General features: G+C 45.7%; 1 protein-coding gene across 4 annotated transcripts in view; it reads right to left on the bottom strand.

Annotated features, from left to right (window-relative positions):
- RNF216 (ring finger protein 216) overlaps positions 1-11,220 on the bottom strand; it is a 127,228-nt gene extending 116,008 nt beyond the window's left edge. The window contains exon 1 of one of the 4 annotated variants that reach the window (XM_005289066.5): positions 11,075-11,220. The gene's annotated coding sequence lies outside the window, so the exon portion shown is untranslated. The remainder of the gene's footprint in view (positions 1-11,074) is intronic. The other 3 variants (XM_042853118.2, XM_065558998.1, XM_065558999.1) reach the window with 3 other exon arrangements.
- Positions 11,221-11,496: the final 276 nt, after the last annotated feature.

The raw sequence follows: 11,496 nt of genomic DNA on the forward strand, positions 1-11,496 counted from the left end.
CATAAATTGTTCGCCCTCTATAACACTGATAGAGAGATATGCACAGTTGTTTGCTCCCCCAAGTATTAATACATACTCTGAGTAAATTACTAAATAAAGTGATTTTATTAAATACAGAAAATAGGATTTAAGTGGTTCCAAGTAGTAACAGACAGAACAAAGTCACCAAGCAAAATAAAATAAAATGCGCAAATCTATGCCTAATCAAACTGAATACAGATAATCTCACCCTCAGAGATGCTTCAGTAAGTTTTTTCTCAGACTGGACACCTTCCAGGCCTGGGCACAATTCTTTCCCCTGGTACAGCTCTTGTTGCAGCTCAGGTGATAGCTAGGGGATTCTTCATAATGGCTCCTCTCTCCCTTGTCTCTTCCACCCCTTTCTATATCTTTTGCATAAGGCGGGAACCCTTTGTCCCTCTGGGTTTCCACCCCCCCCACTGGAAAAGCACCAGGTTAAAGATGGATTCCAGTCCAGGTGACATGATCACATGTCATTGCAAGACTTCATTACTCGCTTGCCAGCACACACATATACAGGAAGACTCACAGGTAAATACAGCCATCTGCAGACAATGGGAGTCATCAAGATTCCAAACCATCCTTAATAGCCCACCCTTTACATAATTACAATAGGCCCTCAGAGTTATGTTTTATATTTCTAGTTTTAGATACAAGAGTGGTACATTTCTACAAATAGGATGATCACACTCAGATTATGAGCTTTGTAATGATACCTTACAAGAGACCTTTTGCATGAAGCATATCCCAGTTACATTATATTCACTTCTATTTTTATAAAACCATATAGACTGCACAACGTCACTGCATACCCCATTCTTCACTAACAGGAACAGTTTGAAATGAGGTAGAAGGCATGACTTTCCGTGGCTCAGTAACAATGATCTTTTATTGCAGCAGCTGGCCTGCTTATCTTGGGCGGGGAAAGGAGAGTTTCAGGGATCAAGTTGTACAGTAATTTTTAAAAGAGGGTTCAGCGAAAGCTGTTTTTAGAACAAGCAGATGTTCTCCTGAAGCATTTGAGACCCAAACATTCCAGTATTAAAGACCTCTCCGTGAAAATGACAATTGATTTTCATTGTTTTTGTCTTGCATTTCTTACAGCCGACAGAAAAGGGGCAGAGGTAAGTAAACAGGATTTTAAATGATTTAATAACTTAAGAAATGTTAATCACACAGTGGAGAGGTTAGTTTACAACATAAGATTTAAGTTGGCAGTGACCCTTTAAAAATCAGTTGCATGCTAATGATTATACAGTACTTTTTTCTAAAACATGCAAACCAAAATTGTAGTTAGTTAATTGTTGCAAGGGTTGTTAGCGACCGTAGTATCTACCATAGTGCATTCATAAACTCTTCTACCAGCAGGGATGCAGAACTACTTCTCCATAATGTATGTTATGCTATCTTTACATTGTACAAATCACAATAGTAGCTAGGCTCCACGTACAGGTGTTTTAAGCTTCTGTATAATTGTGGTAAGCTATAGCAAGCCATTTGCTGGGGTGGAGACCTTCCGGACCATCTCTGAGTGAGATGGTCCAAGGTCGGGTTACATAAAGGCCTCAAACCTGTGGGGGTCTGACAGAAAGAGATTTAAAGTGCAACCTCTACATTTAAGCAATTAACTGTCTACCACTTTTACCGTCTTTGCTGGATCACTGTAGTTTTGTCATCCTCCCTCGGACACAGCACACATCAATGTGTGTTTGTGCATAGCCACTGGGATCTTGATGGAGAGGCTCTTCTGGCTCCCTTGGGGAAGATGGGGCAGCTAGGCAGCACTCCTCCATTTAAGACTCTCTCTTCATTGCAGAGTTAACACAGATCTAGTTCAGGTGCAAGCGGCCACATTACAAAGCTATACTCAAGCATGTCCATTTAACAGCATCCACACTGGTGCTGCACTCACTCCTGTGAGGCACTGGGATTTCTGAAGGCATATCCTATATGCTACACTGCAGCAAGTGAGCCACTCAAATTCTTTTCCAGTGAATTGTAGGAGAACTTGTCTTTTTTCTGGGCACCTGGGGGAATTGTGGGAAGGTGCTAGAGGACTATCATTACTTTTAATGCAGGCTAAACCATGAAACTGTAAAATGGGCTGGTTACCAGCCCAAGTGCTTGCAGCACACTGGCTTTTTACCCCAGGAAGGGCCAGCTAGCTCAGGTGTAAAATACCACTATCAACTGAGATTTTTTGTGTGCAGATGGGAGTCTGATTACAGGTAACACCTGAGTAAGAGCCTAAGTTAACTCTGCAATGAAGACAAGCCTTTAAGTATCTAGTGACCTAATGATAACCCTGTATTTCACACTGTATTGATATTTGGAGAAGGACACACAAATGATGTGCTGTAACTAAAAAGTTGGTCAGAGGTAATCTTGTTGGAATAACAATCTGAATTTATTAGTGTTCATTCAAGCGCTAATGATTCCTAATGATTAGATACTCACAAGAACGGATTGGGAGGCCTCTTTTTGGCAAGGGTGTTTTGTTTTATTGTGCAATGGTCCTTCTGTTCTCTGCCCTCAACTCATCTCTGCTCAGGAGAAGCCATGATTGCATGTTCTCATAAGCAGAGAGAACGGCTGGCAGGCAGGATGGATTCCCGCAGCCCCTGGACCATCTTGAGCCCTGTCACGTGAGAGTGGCCAGTTCAGGGTGTTTTTTTATTATTAATTATTATTAAGTATGTGTCAAGATACCTGAAAGCACATGTATTCATATATGAAAGACATAGGATTTCACATCCTTACTCAGAACTGAAATAAGGATAACTAGCTAGTGGCCCATCTCAGAAGTGTTCTGTATTTTACATTATGCTTTTCTGAGGTCTCTCTGCTTTACGTACTCTACCACTAATTAAAAAGCCCATAAAGACAATGAATTCTCTGCTGACCAGCTAAAATGCTTTGAAGGCAGGCATTGCACATCTGTGTTTCAGTTCTACAGAGGACATTTAGACCACCAGTTAGAATCCAGCAGTTTCATCTAGTCAAAAATAAACGCTCTGCAAATATAAGGGTCACTACGGATGAAGCTAAGAAGGTTTGGCTGCAGCCTGTGCAAATTTGGTTTGGACAAATTATTTCTTTTGCCTTTGTTTTTGAACCCCACACCTCTCAGTCTCTTACACATCTGAAATGCCAAATGCAGTATGTTTTCATCTAATAAAGTGCAAAAATACTGCAAGGGGATTTACAATTGTACTTCATCAAACAGCCTCGTAACTGTTTAGAGCAGAGCCACAAATGAAAAACAAAATCTGTTGAGTGCTCTGTTGATGTGGTATTAAAATTAAGCCTACATTCTAATAATTGCAAGCCTACTTATACTATAACTGATCCAAAGGGATACCCGTTACTACACAGTTTAGCCTGACCCACTACAATACAATTCCAATGTACGCTGTAGATGGGCCTTTAACCATGTTCTGTAGCAGAGCTAAAAACCTATGAATCTTGCCAGTTTCCCTCATCTGCTGCTGAAAACCCTACAAGCAGCAGCAGAATAGAAAATCTTATGCAGCTGCCGGTTCTCTGTGTAGGGGGGAAAAAGGGAAGGGAATATTTATTTTTCTCCCTTTCAGTTACACAGCTGCAGCTGCCTCTTCTCCCTCCAACCTCCCCCCCCAAAAAATTGCAGGAGTCCTTGGAAACAACAGCAGACTGAGGTTGACAACTTTCTGGTCAGCTTCCCTGTTCTGCTGCATGTAGTTGTGAACATTAGACTTTGTCAGTTTCACTCAGGTAGCCAGCTTAACCCACTTTGCCACCAGGGAATGTTTTGTACTAGAGCCTGGGTAAATGCAGGTTTTCAAATCCTGGTTCAGTCTTAGTCTTTACGTACCTTATTAAGCAAAAGTGACCTGCAAGAAGCACTGGAGAGCTGTTATTTTCTCTCACATCAAAACCAAAAGTGAATCCGCTCTTCTTGGGAATGTTACCTAGAGGCTAAGTTCCATTTCCAGCCCTGCAATGGCTTTGGGAAGTCACAACCTGTCTCTCACTTGCCTCTGACTGAGAAATGGGAACAATACTGGCCACTTCCCAGTACTGAGAATTTGTTAGTGTTTATAAAGCACTTTCAGGTCCTCAAATAGCAGGTGCTACAAAAACAGACTAAGTTTACTGGAAGTCACTTGCTGTAAAGTTTCTTACCACATGTGATTCAAAGAATGAATGGAATCTATAGTGGGTAGACATGTTTCTGAATTATAGTGCACAGAAACATCAAGTCAGACCTCTACAGACCTTAGTTAAAAGCTTATCAAAACAAATGTTAATTCACCAAAAAACTTGTTTTGGACTACAGTTGCTCAGCCAACCTACAGAGGTGAGAAGTTGGTGTGAATGAGAATGAGTAACGCAGTGCCTGTCTTCAGAAACCAACTTAAAGTATCATACATCACAATGATCTTCAGAGCCCAAGCAGCTGGCTACACCTTTGACTCATCAACTTTCTTACATTTCAGGTTATAAATAATGACAATGACAAACCTTAAGAACAGCCTTAACATGACTGACAAGCATCATGGACACTGAAATGTCAGATTTTCATGAAGATTTTCATGCTCAATTTACATTTCCCCTGGCTGAGCAGTGCAATTAGAGAACTCAAAGAGAATAACCCAGCTGAACCGTTGCAGTACTAGCTCTGCCACCCCCCATTAACCACCTCTCATTCTCACAACCACCTTCAAGTGCCTCTCTTGGCAGAAGACTGACCCTGTATGCCAGCTGTCTGAAGCTAGCTATCTTGGCAGGAGACAGAAACAGACATAGGAGCATTATGCCTCAGGGAATAAGTAACAAATTACACTACATTCAATACTTTCTCCATTTAAATGGACATTTATAATGCCTCTTGCATGTGGAAACAAGACTTGTTAGCGTGTCAACAGCACAGAAAACTACCTAGGAGAGGGAACCCTGACAGGTACAAATATTAACTGTCCTTTAAAAATAGTTAACATTCAGCGCAGCAAAAACACTGAATCTTTCATAATTGGAATGGGTTAGAAACTTGGGCTGATCACTATCAGTTTTCAGGACCAGTACGCCTTTCTAGGTATTGGACCGGGACTAGGGATCAGTCTGAAAATTCCACACTTAAGATTAGTCTCTAAGGTGCCACAAGTACTCCTGTTCTTTTTGCGGATACAGACTAACACGGCTGCTACTCTGAACACTTAAGATATTGCAAGATAAATCAGCATGGAAGCCAGAATTCTATAAGAGTAATGCAAGAGTTCCAACAACCGAAAACAAGGTAATTTGAGCTCCACATCTGTGACTCAGATCAAGACTGTAGAGCATTCCATATTCTCTATGCTGCAATACTTCAAGAAACATGGCAAGTTATGGATAACCTGAACATATTAACTGGACATTTCTTTGCTCATCAGTTTCAGCCAGCTGCTTAACATTTTACTGTAGTTCTCAGTTGAGTTAGTTTTTCAAATTAGTGTTACAGACAGACATGTCATCAGACGACAGATAACCCAATGAATTACATTTGCACTGAAGCCTATACAAACGATCATGTCAATACATAACTAAAGCTTGATCTCATGGGCTAATAGATAAGTAGCCTCCCAAATAAGTTGTATATTCCATGGCTTCTACTGCCCATGTACTTACTGTAAATAGCAAGGGATCTATTACAGTCTGTATAACTCCCATTTACAGTAACTGAAGTTATGTGTAGCAACTTCAGAATACATAAACCACCCACCCCCACAATAAAAAGGCCATTCGTTTAGTGAATGCCCATCTTTGTTAGTTGCCTGGAGGAGAAAGTCTAACATGATTTCAGAACACAAGTCCACTTTTTTGACTGATATCATTTAAGCCAAAACTTAAAAGGTTTCCAGATGGAGTCCACATGCAACATGTTTCTGACTGGAGAAATATTAGCACAGTTCCAAGTCCCCTGAAAAGAATGCAGCCTACTGCAAGCACTGAAACCCATTAGTGTACAGGAGTTAGCCTGCACTATTACACTGAAAGCTACTCAAAATGTCAAGAGTATTTTTCTAGATGCACATTTCAAACTAATGAATGGGAGTTTCTTCCAGACTCTGAAAACACCAACAAGGCCTCACTTCCTCTCTACTTTGGTGTTTGGGCTGTTTATTCTTATTAATCAGCTCCTGGCCACTCTGCAACACTTCCTGTCTCCTTTCAGTTGTTTCTCCAACTCATCCTTCAATTTCAATTATTTTAACCCTAATACGAGTCATCGACTTTTGCCACTTAGAGACTATTAGAATGTACAGTGTATGTCCAACTACAAGACAGTGCTAAACATGCAACTGTTGGCCATGTCTGTCAGATACCGTTCTAGCACCCACCTCATTTCCAAATAAGACACAGCATCAGACTGCCGTGGAATTTACAGCACCAAAAGAGTTTCTGAAATATAAGTCTAAGGGTATGTCTACACTACCCGACGGATGGGGGGGCAGCGATCGATCCAGCGGGGTTGATTGAATGCGTCTAATCTAGACGCGATAAATCGATCCCCGAGCACTCTCCCATCAACTCCACTGATACTAACTGTCTAAATAGGTAGTAATTTGGCTTCAAGCTAATATTAGGCAGAGGAGTCTGGGAGGGTAGAAAGTAATGCGTAGCTAGAGGCAGGCGGAGTTGATGGGGGAGTGGCAGCAATCGACTCACCGCAGTGAAGAACTCACAATGAGTAGGTCTAAGTACGTCGACTTCAGCTACATAACGTAGCTGAAGTCGCGTAACTTAAATCGATCTCCCCCCAGTGTAAACCAAGGCTAAGATGGAAAGCGAGTCACAGGCTCTTTGTTGTGTTCATAAGCACCTAGCACAAAGGAACCCTAGTCATGGATGACAACCAAGGTGCTACAATAAATAAATAAGTAGTAATAGTGCCCTGTTGTAAGCGATAATACATCCCACCCTTCCTCACCCCTGCCCCACTTTTAAAAGCACCCACTTGCACTCATTTATTTAGCTGTATAACAGTGATCAGCTTGACCAAAAATCATATTTAAAGTCTTTTTTGTGGGTGGTATAATGCTTTGCATCAACAGCGGAGGGCAGCATCACTACACAGTATGGACTGAACCAAGCCATTACAGTTCTTCCACTGAAAATGGGTCTGAATCTTTTGCCAAGTGTTTGTAACCTCCTGTTGAGCAGAACTGCTCGTCAATATCTAGTCTCATTATTAAGGCTAAGATTTTGTCACGGGTATTTTTATAAAAGTCACAGACAGGACGCGGGCAATAAACAATAAATAACGGAAGCCTGAGCTCCACCATGCGTGGGGCTGACAGCCTGAACCCTGGCATGTGTGGAGCTGAAGCCAGAGCCAAAGACGTCATGGAGATCTGTTAAAGTCACAGAATCCATGACCAAATCATATCCTTACTCATTATGCAGACACCCAGCAAATAAAACCCATTAAGATGTTTGTTATGTAATACGGAAAGGCCCACTGAAGTAGGTAGGATTTTGCATAGCAACAGTACTACAGATGGAACTTTTACATTGATTATAGTATTGCAGGGGTAATAGCTTTAAAGTTGGCCCTGCAGTTTTGCAACTGCCACAGAATAAGGATCCTGCCCTGCAGCTAGTACCCCTCCCTTCCCCGCATGGCACTATACAACTGTTTAAGAGCAGCAGCCAAAGATTTGAGTCAGTGGATATCCATTCTGTTCCCACACAGCTACTGAAGGTTCCAGGGGACAAAAGGGAGAGTACATTCAGACACCAGTTCCTCCACCAGCAGAGAGAGGCACAAGAGACAGCCTTCTAGGGAGGGGCGTAAGATATAGCTTGTTGCTCTCTCTAGCCACTGAGGCCCATCTTCTCCCAGAGAGCTATGACTAGGACCCTACCAAATTCACAGTCCATTTTGGTCATTTTCACAGTCATAGGATTTGAAAAATAGTAAATTTCATGATTTCAGCTCTTTAAATCTGAAATTTCACGGTGTTGCAATTGTAGGGGTCCTGACCCAAAAAGGAGTTGCGGGGGGGGGGTTGCAACGTTATTGTAGCGGGGTTGTGGTACTGCTACCCTTACTTCTGCGTTGCTGTAGGTGGCAGCGCTGCCTTCAGAGCTGGGCAGCTGGAGAGTGGCAGTGGCTGCTGGCTGGGAGCCCAGCTCTGAAGGCAGAGCCATCGCTGGTAGCAGCACAGAAGTAAGGATGGCGTGGTATGGTATGGCCACCCTTACTTCTACGCTGCTGCCCGCAGAGATAGGCCCTCAGTCAGCAGCCGTCACTCTCCGGCTGCCCAGCTCTGAAGGCAGCAGCGCAGAAGTAAGGGTGGCCACCCTTACTTCTGCACTGCTGCTGGCATGGCGCTGCCTTCAGAGCTGGGCGCCTGGCCAACAGCCACCACTCTTCGGCCACCCAGCTCTAAAGGCAGCGCAAAAGTAAGGGTGGCAATACCGCGACCCCCCTAAAATAAGCTTGTGACACCCCCCCCAACTCCCTTTTGGTGCAGGACCCCCAATTTGAGAAACTCTGGTCTCCCCTGTGAAATCTGTATTGTATAGGGTAAAAGCACACAAGACCAGATTTCATAGGGGGAGACCAGCTTTCACGGTCCATGATGTCTTTTTCATGGCTGTGAATTTGGTAGGGCGCTAGCTATGACTGTCAAGCGTCTACACACTGCAATGTCTGAGGAAGGGTAGGAACCACAGAACAGAGGACACTTAAAAAAAGAACCAAGACTCTAGGATGAGGGAAGAGGGGGGAAGGATAGCTCAGTGGTATGAGCATTGGCCTGCTAAACCCATGGTTGTGAGTTCAATCCTTGAGGGGGTCACTTAGGGATCTGGGGCAAAAATCAGTACTTGGTCCTGCTAGTGAAGGCAGGGGGCTGGACTCAATGACCGTTGAGGGTCCCTTCCAGTTCTATGAGATAATAATATATGGAGATATACCTATTATAAGAGTGAAGACAGACATGAAAACCGATGCAAATTGCTTCATTTTGGCATGAAGATCATCAGCTTCTTTCAGCTATCAAGCTAACTATCTCAGCTATTTGGATCAGAGCTGAAACATTACCACCGCCTACTTGAAAGCGTCCTGGTGAAAGACACCAATAAATAAAGTCATAGCCCTGTAGTATTTCGCTCTTACCTCTAGTAAAGAATGTGAGTGTGGATGAAGTATACATCTCATTTTACATAAAGAAACCAGAAGGTATCAGATTGACAAGTAAGACACAAAACTTTGCTTAAAGAGTTGAAATTTCACCCAGTTTTGACAAACAATCAAAAAGCTGAAGAGAAAAATGGACTTTTTACTTTTTTGTACTGTAGGCAGATCTATTTTAAGATTTATAAAAACACAAGATTGAAGCTAATCTACATGTAGTCTCAGCACATGCCACTTTTCAGACATTTACTGATACAAGTGAAGAGAGACAGTCATTAAGGTGGGGGTTTTCAAAAGGCACAAATGACAGGTAAGTGCCCAATGTTAGTAGCATTTTTGCAAAATCTGCTGCAGAACTCTTAAGAAAGATGGCTCACAGTCGTAAAGTTGGAAAACCTATATTACTACTTTCCAGGAACACCAACAGTGTCTTCAGTGCTGTACCATCACAAGAGGTATGACCCTGAAAAGCTTACACTCTAAAAAAGGCAGTGTTCTAATATACCAGATTAAATATACCATATTGTAGATGGTATCTGTTCTTGCATCTGAAGAAGTGAGGTTCTTACCCACAAAAGCTTATGCTCCCAACACTTCTGTTAGTCTTAAAGGTGCCACAGGACCCTCTGTTACATATTGTAGATACATTTTTGAAAATTTGTCTCCCTCATTCCTGCTGGAAATCAGTTAAAAGTGTAGTTCCAATTTTCACTGCTTTAAGTTCTAACTAGAGAAGGATCTGACTTTAAAATACAAAGCGTCAAGTTACCTTAGGAACAGGACTCTCTTTTGAAACCCTGACCTTGCCTACAATCATTTGTCTACAAGAGGTGTAATTCCAATGGTAACAACTGCAGAAAAGTTAGCACAGGCCAAACACAATCATTTCCCCCATTGTATCATCGATTACCATGTGGCAGAGCTGCTAGTGTCTCCTACAACTAGGCACTTCGCTTCCACAACTGCTCTCTCAGCCATGGAGCCAGCATTTGAACCCATGGCTCCCTTTAAATGAGAACCGCAAGGAGCAGCCAGGTTTTGGTTTTCACAATAGAAACTCCTTTAACCCCCAAGCTTCCAACTCAGCCCGAAGCGTCGGTTCCACAACAGGAAACGAGGCGAGAAGCGGAGGCGAACTTCGGGTACTTCGGGGAGCTGTTCCAGGCCCGACTCCGGCGTGCTGCTGGAGCGGTTCAGAAGGTAAACACGCAGCACGGCCTAGCCGAGGCGAGGCTGGGCAAACCGGCCCATGGCCAGAGGGGCTCTTAGCTCGGTTACAGGCGGCCAACACGCACACGCTCGACAGCTGCTAACAGATCGGAGGCACCGAAGCAAATTCGCCGCAGCGATTGTAGCCAGAGCAGCGTGTCTCGTCTCCGGGCTCGGCGGCGAACGAGCCGGTCCCGTCCCTGCTGAGGGGCATCACGTCTGTTACAGACGCGCTATACAGCGAGGAGGCGGCTAGACAGGCAGCTCCCCTCCCCGGGCCGGGCTAGACCGGCTGCGACCCCCCCTCCAAGCCGGGGCAGAGAGGCAGTAACCGCTCCCCCCCCGCCGCTGGCAGCTCGGCTCCCGGAGGAGACACCCCCGTGACACGGGCCCCGCCAGGGGACAACGCCTCCTCCCCCCTGCCCGGGGGGGGGGACACCGGCCGGGGGGGGGGGGGGGAGACTTGCCCAAGGTCACGGGGCGAGCCAGGGGCAGTGCCGGGTATGGAACCCGGGCCGCCGCCGCCGCCTCGCTCCCTTCGCTGCTCTGGGCCCAGCCCTGGCGCCTTCCCCGCGGCCGGGGGGAGCGGGGGGAGGGGGTGACGGGGGGACTGGACGCCCGGGGGGGGCGGAGGGGAGCCCTGCCCGAGCCAGGCCCTGCCCAGCGGCGGGGGGTACTCACCAGCCCTGGCCGCTCCGCCACCCCCTGGGCCGCTCCGTCCGACCCTCACCTCCCCCGACCCCCGCTTCATTTAGCCGCCGCGGCCAGGCAAGCTCCTCGCCTCCTTCCGGCCCGCGCTGCGCCTGCGCGACGCGCCACGTGACTGCGCCTCCCCCGACCATAGAGAGGAAAGGACGCGGGGCGGGGAGGGAGGTGAAGGGAAAGGCGGTCGGCAGGGGCCCGTCTCCGGGAGCGCACCATAGAGATGGGTCGGGCTGGTCCTCCCGCGTCCCCCTATCTGCGGGGGAGGGATTCAGAGCCGGGGGCGGGGGAAGACCCATGGGGGGAAGGGGGTCAGGGAAGAGCGGGGGGGGGGGCAGATAGACCCACACCCCAGTACAGCCCTGGCAGCCCAGCATGAGGGGGAACTGGGGCTGGAGAAC

The sequence above is a fragment of the Chrysemys picta genome, chromosome 10 (genome assembly GCF_011386835.1).
Source record: "Chrysemys picta bellii isolate R12L10 chromosome 10, ASM1138683v2, whole genome shotgun sequence".
NCBI classification, from domain to species: domain Eukaryota; kingdom Metazoa; phylum Chordata; order Testudines; family Emydidae; genus Chrysemys; species Chrysemys picta.